At 37.2% G+C, this 13,204-nt stretch overlaps 1 long non-coding RNA gene across 2 annotated transcripts; it reads left to right on the top strand.

Moving 5' to 3' along the window:
* The first annotated feature begins 875 nt into the window (after positions 1-875).
* On the top strand, positions 876-2,678 carry LOC107279272 (uncharacterized). 2 transcript variants are annotated; one of them, XR_010737859.1, is made up of 4 exons: positions 876-1,139; positions 1,255-1,618; positions 1,728-2,102; positions 2,379-2,678. It is a non-coding gene; the product is annotated as an uncharacterized lncRNA (long non-coding RNA). The 2 variants fall into 2 exon arrangements; XR_010737860.1 differs by having other exon boundaries at positions 2,369-2,678.
* Positions 2,679-13,204: the final 10,526 nt, after the last annotated feature.

Raw genomic sequence — 13,204 nt, 5'->3', positions numbered from 1 at the left:
TTTAACCTTCGGATCGATGCTTATTTATCATATCATTATTTGCCGATTGATTTATACTGGATTATATTGTTATTTTATAACATCATCATCAGCCGATTGCCTTTATATCATTATCTACATTGGACATATAGCCAATTGCTTAAACCCTATCGCTATCGGCTAGTATCGGCATCGGCTATTATCGGCTATCGGCTGGAACTACTCCATCGGCTTGCTAGCCGATCGGCTTATTGATCTATTATTTGCATATCTTGTCAATTGCAGGGTCAAACTGACTGGCACGCCCGCATCTCATCAACCTTTGGACCTGCACTGGAGCTAAGAAGATCTCCCAGACCAGTGTGTGTTTTTCACGTCAACAGGAGGGGAGGCGCGTGACTGATCGCTTTTTAGCGGTTTCAACTGAACCACTTGCAAAGATGGAAAGGCCGGCTGCAAAAATCAATTTCGCAGGTGGAGCCAATGGCTGCCTGTAAAATGCGTGCATTTTCACAAGCCTTTATGTGCAGGCAGGGTGGATGACAACCTGAAAAAATCTATTTTGCCCGTTTGCAAGATATGTTTTCTAATAGTGAGTATTACTATTGTACCGTGTTTAATTACGTAGGAGAAGTGATATTACTATGAACACTAGATTTTGATTTTTCTATGAAAATATTTTATATATATATATATATATATCACCTGGGGTGCGTAGTAACAATGCCTCACAACCTACCCCCCCCCCCCCCCCCCAACGCACCAACCCACCCCAACCCCCCCGGCCCCCAGCGGTCAGACCTTTCTAGGATTTTACCATCGTAGTAAATCATTTACTGAACATCACACCGGCTGGTTAATATATTAATAGCGGTTTCCTACACCATAACCAACCCACCCATCCACTTTTTTGACCCTATTTTTCTAGATCTACAGGAAGTGGCGATCCGGCGGAGGAACCGGTAGCATCGACCGCCGACGGCGCGAGTTCTTGATGACGACCACCACCACCCTGGGCAAGGGAGTATCCTAGGCGGCGGCAACGACGACTCGATCGGAAGGCTTCTCCACTGCTTCAGCCAGCCCTCTAACTCCGGCGTCGGCTTCGTTGACGCAGATCGGGAGGTGGCCATTGATGGGGATCGACAGCGGCGATGGCGGTAGGCGACGACCATCCCGTTGTCCATCGGTTCCTCCAGCACCGATCTATACTTTCCTTTTCTCCTGTTCGTCTTCCTTTCTCCCATCTGATTAATCGTGAATTCCTCTGTGCAGCAATACTCAGGAAATTAGGAATGCGTCGATGGTGGTTGTTTGATTTCTCAAGAATGGGGCCATCGACCATGGCATCCAAAGCAGAGTCTTGCAAGTGTGGAGGACAGTGCCTAGACACCGCCCCATGAAGTGGCCCGCCCTGCAGGTCACGTGGGCACTCCGGCAAGGGCGACGAGCAGCGACGTACCCAAAAATTCATTAGGAAGTTGATGCGCACATCGCCGGCGGCCACGTCCATGGTCTGCACTAGGATGTGAGGATGGAGGGCACGCGTTTGCTTGAGATTATCGTCTCTGCCTGTCGATCTAGGTTCCATCAATGTGCTTCTTTGGATTCCTTTCTGCCATGTAGTGGTCAGGGACAGGTTATTTTTCCTGCTTGGTCATAGAGGGTCTCGTCTTATTGATAATTGATGCATTCTTGTGTTCTTGCTTCTGCCTGTTCATGGAGGTTCTTTTGTTTTATTGATGCAGGGCCACGGCGGTTCTTGGTGCATGCTGTGTTGTTGGGTTGTGGGTGTGGTTAAATATTCAGTGTTTTTTTCCCTCCAATTGATCATAAACGATCAGAAGTTTCCATATTGATGGTGCAGAGACCTGTCAGGGAGCATGCATCTCAGCCTGCTGTATTGTTAATTACTTAATTTCAGATTGTGCTTTCTTTCCTAGTGTATTGTTGTTGCTAGCCTCTTTAACAATAGCACTATTATGGCCACAAAACACTAGTTCGAGCGCCCATCCCTGACAATCAGGTGTTTTCAACGTTGATGTAGGTAGTAATCTGTGCAACACTGCAACATCCTTGCTTTGATAGATAGGTTAGCTGGTGGTCTCATCCCTGAGAATCAGGTGATCGATTCTTCTTAAGGACATTATTTCCATCTTTTTTTTAGACATACATGGATTGTTTATTTTATTTTCACACTACTAATATAGTTTTTTTTGCCATTATACTATAGATTTTACTGTTTTTGCTAAATAAAAGCTTACATTTTAAAGTACCTGTCCTATAGAAAGAGAAACATTGTTTTTTTACTAGTTGCTACATGTAAAATTGATTTTGTGATTGTATATCCTGATATTTTCTTGATTTCCAGATGTTATCTTGATTTTAGTTAGCTGTAGGTGATCACAATTGACAATATTGTTGCTAATGAGGCGGCTGGATCCACGGTGGAGCAAGTTGTTGCGACGGACTCCAACGCGGATGCAGTTGGCAGCGGGATTTGGCGTCGGCCGTGAGTCTCCAGCACCGACGCTGGTGGTGGTGTTTGGCGAGTTAGGATGTAGTCATTGGTTGTAACTTTCCTTTTTTCTAGATCAAGATGAATAATATGTATGCCTGTCTTCCATGTGTAAATTTCATTGATCATGTGATAGAACCAACATACAATTTTTAAGGAGGAAAGCTCACTCACACTGTAATATTGTATTCATGCCATGGAGGCTAATTGTAAAAATTACTCTGATCATATTAAAAATGCGAAAGCACCTGGCAGTAAAAATATTACTATCACAAATAAGGCATCGAGCTATAGAAAATGACCAAGAAGTAAAGATATTATCACCAGTAACTTATAATAAAAATTAACTAACCATAAGTAAATGTTTTACGATGCTAAAAGTACACTACGAAGCACGTATATATATTGTTGATAGTAATTATTTTACTCGTGGATTGATAGGGCTAGTAATATTTTTATCCATAGGCCAATATTGCTGATAGTAATTATTTTACTCGTGGATTGATAGGCTAGTGATCTTTTTATCCACAGGCCAACGAAGGAAGTAGCAGGAAAGAAAAAAAAACTAAAAAAAAAGAATAGGGAACAGAGAGCGGACGAAAAAAAGGATAGAGAGAGGGTGCGGTTTTTTTTAACAGAAAATAAAGTGCGGACGAAAAAAAGATGAGAGGGAGGGGTGCGGTTTTTTTTTGGCGGTTGGTGGGGATGGGGTGGGCGTGGGGAGGCTGGGTTGGGGTGGAGTGGGGGTGGGGGTGGGTATGTGAGTGCGGTTTAGCGCTATCATATATATATATATATATATACACACACCCTTAAATATACTATACTCAACATGCGTTTTAAATGATCGGTAAATAGCCAAAAGAAATCATACATGCATGATGAGTATATATAAAATCAGATATATACATAATTTAAACGAGTATGAAAAATTAATTAGCTATATACCCAACTTAACCGTTATCGAAAACTCGGGTATATACACAATTTAATTTGGGTGTATACCAAGCGGGTATACTAATATTTGTTTAATTTTGTTATGTATATTATACCTAATATACTATACTAAACATGCCCCTATAAATAATCGGTAAATACCCAAAAATCCTGATGAAGGATATATATACTCAACATGTGTCTTTAAATGGGCTATATAGCGAACAAGAGAGTCATGGTGCGTCACTATGCTCTATGCCCAGTATAACGCTATAGAGAGGGTCTCACATACCATCCGTGCATATATAACCAAAGAAATGATGTATGGTAAAGAATTTTAATAAATATTTTTTTTTTCAAAAAACACACGTACATAGGTACATGATTACTTGAATATCTGTCAGTCAAAATTAATTTCTGCGACATACCATACTACTATTTACTTGGTTCCCAAATTTCCAAATAATTATTTTTCCATATTTACAATTATTTAATACTTTCTTTCCATATTTTCAAAAACTTAGATTCTAAATTTGAGATGTATATTACCATATACCCAGTCGCGGCATTATTACCAAATAGTCTGTGCATCCATGCTTTCCGTTGTGACATAAATATATAGAAATTAACTGCCACCCAAACAGCATGCATGGATAAATAGTAAATGCGCACAATTTCTGTTCGTTACTCAGGTAGCTTGCATGCAACTTTGTTTACTTTCCAAACCACGTACTCTTAATGAGTGTACCCGTTAATCAACTACACAAACAACGATCCTTTCGATCAGCACCTCATCCGACGGCAAATAGCATTGGTGCCCAGGCACATGGAGGCCCATATGGGCGTCCTATATATATATATATATATATATGTATATATATATATATATATGTATATATATATATATATATGTATATATATATATATATGTATATATATGTATATATATGTATATATATGTATATATATGTATATATATGTATATATATGTATATATATGTATATGTATATGTATATATATATGTATATATATATATATGTATATACACATACGTATATATATACACATATATGTACATATACGTATATATATACGTATATATGTACATATAGATATATATATACGTATATACATACATATATACATATACGTATATACATATATACATATATACATATATACATATACATATATACATATACATATACATATACATATATATATATATATATAACCCAAGGTAGTGACTAGGGGTCTAGTCACCAGATATGAGAATAGGAATGCAGTATCTATATGCAATCTTGGATATGAGATTAGTATGTGACAATTGGATGGCAATCCAGGTTGTTAATTTTTTTTATATTATTATGCAAACATAAATGCAGTACAGGAAATAAAGACAAGCTATAAATACGAATTATGTACAAGATATAAAATTAGATATTTAGAACATAGTAGGTTTATATAGAACAGTCGAGGTGTTCATTCATATACCTTGATAGGTTGAAGGTAGATCCTTTTGAAGATTACACCAAGGACTTGGTACAACACGTTTGTAATTATACAGGTACAGGACTCTCACAAGGACTCTTACATAGACTCTCACACTTAGACTCTCATGAGTCTTTTATTTAGGTTATACTATAGTACTAACACTTAGATGGAGTGGAGTGGAGTGCGATGGCTGGTGGAGAGGTGAGAGGAATGGTTGAGTGAGATGTGTTGTGTGTGAAATGCGATGCCTCTGAAATATGATTGTGAGCCCCTTATATAGCGCTCGGTAGAGAATCTTCATGATATCTCTTCTTGACTTCAAAGAGTTCATGATATCCCTTTAGACTTCATGGAGAAAATCTTTTGGTGATGACGCTTTTGACCTTAGACTTATCTTATCTGGAATAGTGTAGATTCCTTATCTTGAATAGTGATCTTTGTCGGGAATGACAAGATCTTTATTCATTATCTTCGTTGATTATCATGGGTGTTGATTGCACCGTGTCAATCTCTAACGGCTCTGATTTCTGAAACCACTAAGCCAGGCTTCTGTAGTAACTTTTCTTGGAGCATTCATTTCCAAAATCTGGTTTAATTATACGCCCTGCTCCCTTGAAGTATTTATAACTTTGGTTGTAATATTTGCTGATAAAAATCCTTATGATCTTGTTTTGGAAAACCAGCTGATATTCATAATCTGTGGTGATAGCTTCTTCAATTTCTGCAGCTTCAGAAAATAATCTCCAATTTTCATGATTAGCAATTGTTGTATATATTTCTTCCTCTTCATCCGATAGTTTGCTAGGACCGTCTTCTTGAAAATTAAATTGTCCATTCATGATATATATAATGAATTGCTGGATGAACAGGTGGTGTAAATTTTGGTGGTATGGAGGAGAAGATAATCCTGTATCTTCCATGTCCAAGTCTCCTGCAGACACTTTCACAGCGCTTCCTAAATCAGATTGAAGGATCTGATCGAGGGTTGCATAGATGGAATTCACAAGACCATGATCTATAATGGTTTGGAGAGATATTTCTTCATGATTGTATGTGGGTAGGTTCCGGAATCTTTGGAGATTTATCTCAGCTTTGAGAACCAGGAATCTATAGGATGGGTCAGAGATTGCCTGATCATCTAGCCTTAAGAGAGGGAGCATATATATGATTACTCGTATGGCTGGGTTTCTTTCTCTTCCTTCTAAGAGGTCAAAGAAATAATCTTGGAGTCCAAGGAATATTTTCATTTGTCTCTCCTTAAACTTTTGCCAAACAAGATTGAGGATGTCTTGCCCAAAGCAAGATAAAGTTTGCTCCGTCTTGAAGCTTAATCTAGGTTGGAGATTTTCGTTTGTTGTACTCCTGGGATTTTGGCTTTTAAGTTTCTTTTGGCAAGAATCTTTGTAGGCACAAGATCTACATGGTGTTTTTGGCTGGGTCCGGAGTATATATTGTGGAAGGAATGAATTGGGATGATTATGCAGTATGTATGGTGTTTGGGGAATGGTATCATGCCTTTTTGTGGATGATGATGGTTTATTATGTGGAAAAGATTGCAATAGGTTATTGATATTTATGTGGAAAGCAACCATGCTCGAAGCAGGATCTGTTGAGATTAAAATCTTATCTGAGAATACCTTGGTATTCTTATATGTTGCCATAGATTGTTCAACTTCCATGGGAAGTTTATCTTGGCCATCACGGGATTTCTCCTCGCGAAAATCTAGTAACCTCTCCTCATGATGAGGGATATCTTGTAGTTTAGCCCTTTTTTCTGTTATCTTTTGATCTGAGGGCACGAAATTTTTGAAATAATATGCCAGGCCATTTAAGGCATGAGCTTTTTCTTTTTTCTTTTTTGCCTGCCACAAGAGGTTTAATAACCCTTGTTGTAGCTCTGTTACTCTGAAATTGTGATTAAACGTTCTCCATGGCCTCTGGGCAGTTGGGGCAGTCTCCATGAACTCATATTCGTGAACCATTCAGACTGCTATGAAGCCATTTCCCTGCATATATATTCAAAATTTTTAGTAGCTTTTAATAAATATATATCTTCCCATGATGTCTTTCCTGGCAAGTCCATAGATTTTGGAAGATATGATGGGAAAGAATTGTCATGTAAATATATTTTATTCACAACTTGTTCTCTTTTGGTCTGAACAAGCTGGTCAAGAATCTCATCTGTGTTAGACGAAAATCTTAGGCTCACCTGTTTGCCCATTATCTCAAATTGAATATCTTCGTTTGTGACAAGGAAGGGACGAATGAGTGATAAAAACGGTGTTCCTAAAATAACATCTTGCTTAAGATTTTTAACGAGTAGAAAAGATGTTTTAATGCAAACTTCAGATATGCAAATATAGATTTTAGGGATTTGATATTCTACTGTTAAAAGTCCTCAATCTGCCCCACGAATTCTGTGGGCGGCTTTACAGAAATATTTATGAGGGATAATACCTTCTCGAATGCAATTGACATCAGCACCAGAATCAATTAAAGTGATATGCTGAAAGTAGGATTCGTCTATAAAATGATACATAACTTCTGTGTACCATTTTTGCTTCATATATTTTTGAATGGTTCCAACAACCTGATCATCTTCTTGAATTGGTTCATCCTTTTCTTCCATATGGAATCCTTCTTTTAATTCTAACATGTATAATAGACGCTTTCTTATTTCTTCTAAATCTTGTTTCATAATTTTTTGGTCTTCGAATAGGCTGATCAAATCTGGTTTCTCATTCTTCTTTTTCTGTTCATCTAATCTTTTGAACACTTCATCAATAGAGAGGAATTTGCTCTTTTGAATATCCTTTTTTAGTTTATCCTTATCAGTCTTGACTCTTGAAAGGAATTTTTCGAGCACTCTTCTTTTTTCTTTTGGATCTTGAATGGTTTCAAAAGTATCGAGAACAAATTCTTCTAAACTGGTTAAAACGAGTATATTTTCATCAGACTCTTCTTCTGAATTATCTGGCTCATAACAAGAGCAACCACTGTCTTGGCAACAATTAATCTCTGCATTTTTTTTCTTCATCTGAACTTGAGTCATTGTCTATATTATTTAGTATTGCTTCAAGTTTTTCTTTAACATCTTCTGATTCTGAATCTAACAAGGCTTGGATCTCTTTTTTAACTTTGGATTTGAAACATCTGTTAGCTATGTGTCCTTTCAAGCCACATTTGTAACAAATGGTTTCCTTGCTTTCAGTGTCTTGTGTTCTTATATTCTTATTGTAAATTCTTTTTGGTTTTCTTTTGGTAGCTTGAAAGCTCATCTTGCTTTTATCATTTGGTTTTGTCATAGGTTTGGATTGGGTTTTTCTTTTTCTATAGACATAAGGATCTTGAAAACCAAACTGATAGCAAAAATCTCCCATTTCTCTTTTACCAAGAATCTTTTGTTTTTTGAGTTGATCTTTGATTTTTAGGTCATTGTAAAGCTCAGCCCCTACTAATTGTATCTTTTGTGTGATTTTTCCAATATCTAGATAGTGATAATTTATACTCCCTCCCCCTTCTTTTCTTAGGGAATTTCTAACCTTTTCAGCAAATAAAGGAGGTAAACCAGAAATATATTTTTCTTTCCAAAAGTCTTGATTAGGTTCTGGTAGGGTATATAGTTTTGACAAGAAAGTATCTTTATACCATCTAAAATCTGACATTGTTTTACATTTTAAATTTATCAATTGCTCTCTATTTTTTTCATAGATATCATGATAGTTTCCGGCAAAGTGATAAATTATGTTATAGATTAAAGTGGCTAAGGCATCAGAAATGTTACCGGTTGGATTCCCATTACCATCTCTATCGGGCAATGGCCTTCCTTGATCATCCCTTTTAACTGCGCAAAGAATCTCCTGTCTTGAGTTTCATTTAAATAATTATTCCACCATCCTTTTAATTGACCAGAAAACCCAATGATAATCATATTGGCAGCTTCTCTTTCTTTGTTTCCATTAGCTATGCAGGCATTAGCATACATAATCATTTGATGACATAAAGTAAAGATTTGATATTCAGTAAAGCCATCTAAGTTCCATTCTACAATTTCTTTGCCATTGTAGTAAGTCATATTTTGAATCTGAGGCATTTCCTCAAACTGTAGGTCTGCATAAGTTGGTCGAGGGTAATAATTCCTAGTTGTGGAAGTAAGAGTAGAAGGTTTAAAAATCTTGTTGACCATATCATATTTTTCATTATCAAAAATCTCATTGATATTTTTATTTACTTTTAAATTATTTAGTTTTAAGGCTAGCTCACTGACTAGTTCTTCAGAAAATGCGGGTCCAAAACCCTTTTGTTTTCCAAGTTTGATGTTAGGATCAATTGTTGGGACAAACATAGGACTAACAGACTGAGAACTAGAAGACTGAGAATTAGAGGGAATATTTATCTTTACCTCAGGTCTTCCTGTTTTGTAGCCTTCCATAAGGATTGTCTCTATTCGATCTGTTTGTTGACCAAGAGAACGTAGAGATAAATTTGCATAATTTTGTTGTTCTACCAAATGTCCTATGTGTTCAACCTTTGCTGTTTCTCCATATGTATTTTTAGAAATACTTTTTAGTGGACAAGCTTTTCCTCCATTATGAGATAATTGAATGGATTCAAATAGAGGATGAACAGAGTCTACCTTGTTTCCCCTGGTTGTCTCCCATTCTGTAGAACCCTTCTTGATAACAGTTAAATCTTCTGCTTCGGATTTTTGCTCTTTTTTCATCATGTTTTTTCCTTTGAAGAATTCTTCGAAGTGTCTGACTTGGCTACTTTCATACCAATCAAAAAAAAAGATGTTCTTTCTTTGTTCTCTCATTTTTTTGTGCCAAAGTTCTCTTATCTTTAGTCTAAATGGTTCATCGACCCTTTCAAAGTATCTTTTCATCTTGGGTCAGTATTTTTGAAGCATGAGTTCTTTTTTAAGCAAATCTTTATCAATTTCAAACTCATCTTCTTCTATGGCAATAACAAAGCCAACATCAAGCTCGATAACATTGATATCGAAGTCTGAGATTGAAGGTTCGTCGGAGTTGTCTTCATAGGTAGCATAGACAACATTTTAAGGTTTTGTTCTAGGCCTAGAATCTAGACTGACAGAAGGTCTAGACTGGAGAAAGGCTTTTTGTTTTAAAGCAAATGTTATCTCAACATCTCCGTCTGGTGTTTCAATCAAGGATTCGACTTCTGATTGATCCATAGACTTAGGTTCAACAGCTTGAAATAAAACCCATTTCTCAGGCAGGGTGATCTCATCCCATTTTAGGGTTTTGGGGGTAGTACATCTGTTATTAGGATTGGTTTGAAGGAGAGTGGTTAGGCCTTTTGGTGTATAATGTTTGGCACAAGGTGCTAAAGTTGTCATGGCTTTGTAGTAAACTCTGTAGGTAACGGAGATGTTTTCACTCCCTGGTTCTAGTTCATAACAAGATGTTCGTAAGTTGAGAGTGAGAACTTTATGGATATTTGTGTCTGAGAGGGATACAGAAAAATCAGGAAAGGTGTTAAAATAAAAATGACCATTACTGAGGCTGGCTTCCACCATGCCAAGTAAGGAATCTTTGAACCTTTTATTTCTGCAATCTCTTAGACAAGCCAGAACAGAGACGTTCAAACCCTTTCTAGTCAAGGATCTGATAGCAACTTGTATAAGACCAAAGTGAAGGTAGTGATATTGATGTTTAGCTCTTATAGAATTGATTTCTCTTTCTGAAAGAAGATGCAGGATTTCATGCAAAGAACTAATTGGAATAGTTTTTTCAATTGTTTTAATATAGTAGTCACTAAGTAACGAAAAAATACCTACATGATATATTTCCTTAATATTAACCTTAGGAATCTTCCAGTTGGAAATACTTTTCTCAATGTCCTCAAAAGATATAGATGAAGCATTTTTTACCGACATAGTGCCAACAGACTTCTCGCTACTGCACGAGGCTACAGATCGATCTGTGGCTCTTCGTGATCTAACCAACCAAGACATCTTATACGAAAGATAGGAAGATAGGTAGGTAGTTACCAGACAACGGCGGGGAATTCTCCCACAATTATGATCAACCTATTTGGATATGATGTGTTCCAGTCAACGGCAGGGAATATTTCCCACAATTAAGTTCAACCTTTGCCTTTGATAAGTGCCCAGTCAACGAATTACGCCGACAAACGCCTTCTGCGGCTCAACAAGGCAACGCGACTTCAGGCAACCGATCAAAGGTTCGGGAACTCCGCGACTTCAGAACACCACCACACCGTTTGGGATCACCGCGACTTCAGCACGCTACCCAATTTGAATGAGTATGAATTTTTTTAAATGTTTAGATATGAACATTAACTTCTTTACTAACAAGTTCAAACAAGTTTGAAGTGAGTTTGAACTTTTTTTTTGTTAGATTTTAGTTTTAGGTATATAACATCCAAACATATTATTCGTTAGGTATGTAATAATGAATTGTGAAATAAAGTTGTGTTTGAGTTGTTTTGTTGTTAGGTATTTGTATGAATCAAATTCATATACCTAGGTATATACTCACAATTTGAAAATTTTAAAAATTCGAGAGAATTTGTGTGTTTTATACCAAGCCCGGGCACCATGGAGTCCCATATGGGTATCTATATATATATATATATATATATATATATATATATATATATATATATATATATATATATATATATAAACCATGTAGCAACAGGGCCATGCAAATAAAAAAAAGGGCAGATCGATCTTTAGTCCCGGTTAGTATTACCAACCGAGACTAAAATTTAATACGTCACTGGTGGAGAAAGCCTTTTTACTCCCGGTTGGTAACCCCCTATAGTCCCAGTTTTCCAACCGGGAGTTTGAATTCGGGACTAAAGATCGCTATCTTTAGTCTCGGTTCAAATACCCGGGACTAAAGATCGATCTTACCAACCGGAAAAAAAGAGAGGAATCTTTAATCCCGATTGATAACACCAACCGGGACTAAAGAGAGAGTAGCATTTTTTTTTCTTTTACCTATATTTTCTCCCGAATCTAGTGCTATGTATATCCCTAAATCAATCCCCAAATACTCAATTCAAAGTAACATCCCAAATCTTAAGTTACTTATAAACATAAATCAAATACATCACAAATCCAAAAAAGATACACTCAAATCAAATACATCACAAATCCTAAAAAATACACACAAATCAAATACATCACAGATTATGCATCTCATATCCATGCAATGAATCACAAAATTACACATCTCAATCAATCACAAATTATAAAAAAAATAAAAAAAGAAAAGAGACCGGCTGGCCGTCGAGATGGCACGGCCGCCGCCGCGCGCGGCACCGCCACCCGCCATGGCCGCCGCCCCCCGTGGCACCGCAGCCGCCCTTGGCCGCCGCCCCGTACGGCACCGCCGCCGCCCGCCACAGTCGTTGCCGGCCACCGGATCGGATGGGAAGTGAGGAGGGGAGGAGAGGGGAGAAGGGGAGAAGGGGCGGATGGGAAGTGAGGAGGGGAGGAGGAAGGGGAGAAGGGGGAGGAGGAGTTAGATCTCTGTGAAGAGGAAGGGGAACGGATCTGTGAAGTGTAGGAGAGGATAAGGGATTGGGATTATATACTACGTATTAAATTTTAGTCTCGGTTGGTAATACTAACCGGGACTAAATATTAATATAATTTTTAGTCCCGGTTAATATTATCAACCGGGACTATAAAGATGACCTTTAGTCCCGGTTGGTGTCACCAACCGGGACTAAAGATCCTCGGCCCCCTGACAGACTACTGACATGGGATGAACCGGGAGTAAAGATCATTTTTAGTCCCGGTTGGTGGACTAAAGATCGTAAACTAGCTGTAGTGTTTTTAATTGGGACTAAAGATCATTTTTAGTCCCAGTTTTTATTGCAACTGGGACTATTGTGGATTTTGGCCGACCGATCAAAGATGGTTTCTCCACCAGGCGCTACTAATGTCTCTAGTATGAGTTTGTACGATACTACTGCTGATCTTTCCATACGTACAAACGTAACGTACATGATCTTTCCTAATCTTGCTGGAACAAAAAAAAAACGTACACATGAAAAAAAAAGACCAGAAAAAACATACATCCATAAAAATCAACGGTTTTTCAAATATAATTTTAGATAAAATATATTACTTCACAAATATAAATATATTTAGTTAAACAAAAATCTATATAAATATCCAATCAATGTTCTTTAAACCATATTCTAAATCTATCTATTATATATAAAAAGTACATTAAACTTTCTATAAATGCTTTTAAACCGCTACATGGATC

This window comes from Oryza sativa, chromosome 11 (assembly GCF_034140825.1).
Source record: "Oryza sativa Japonica Group chromosome 11, ASM3414082v1".
Lineage (NCBI taxonomy): Eukaryota > Viridiplantae > Streptophyta > Magnoliopsida > Poales > Poaceae > Oryza > Oryza sativa.
This window is presented reverse-complemented; position numbering and strand designations above follow the sequence as displayed.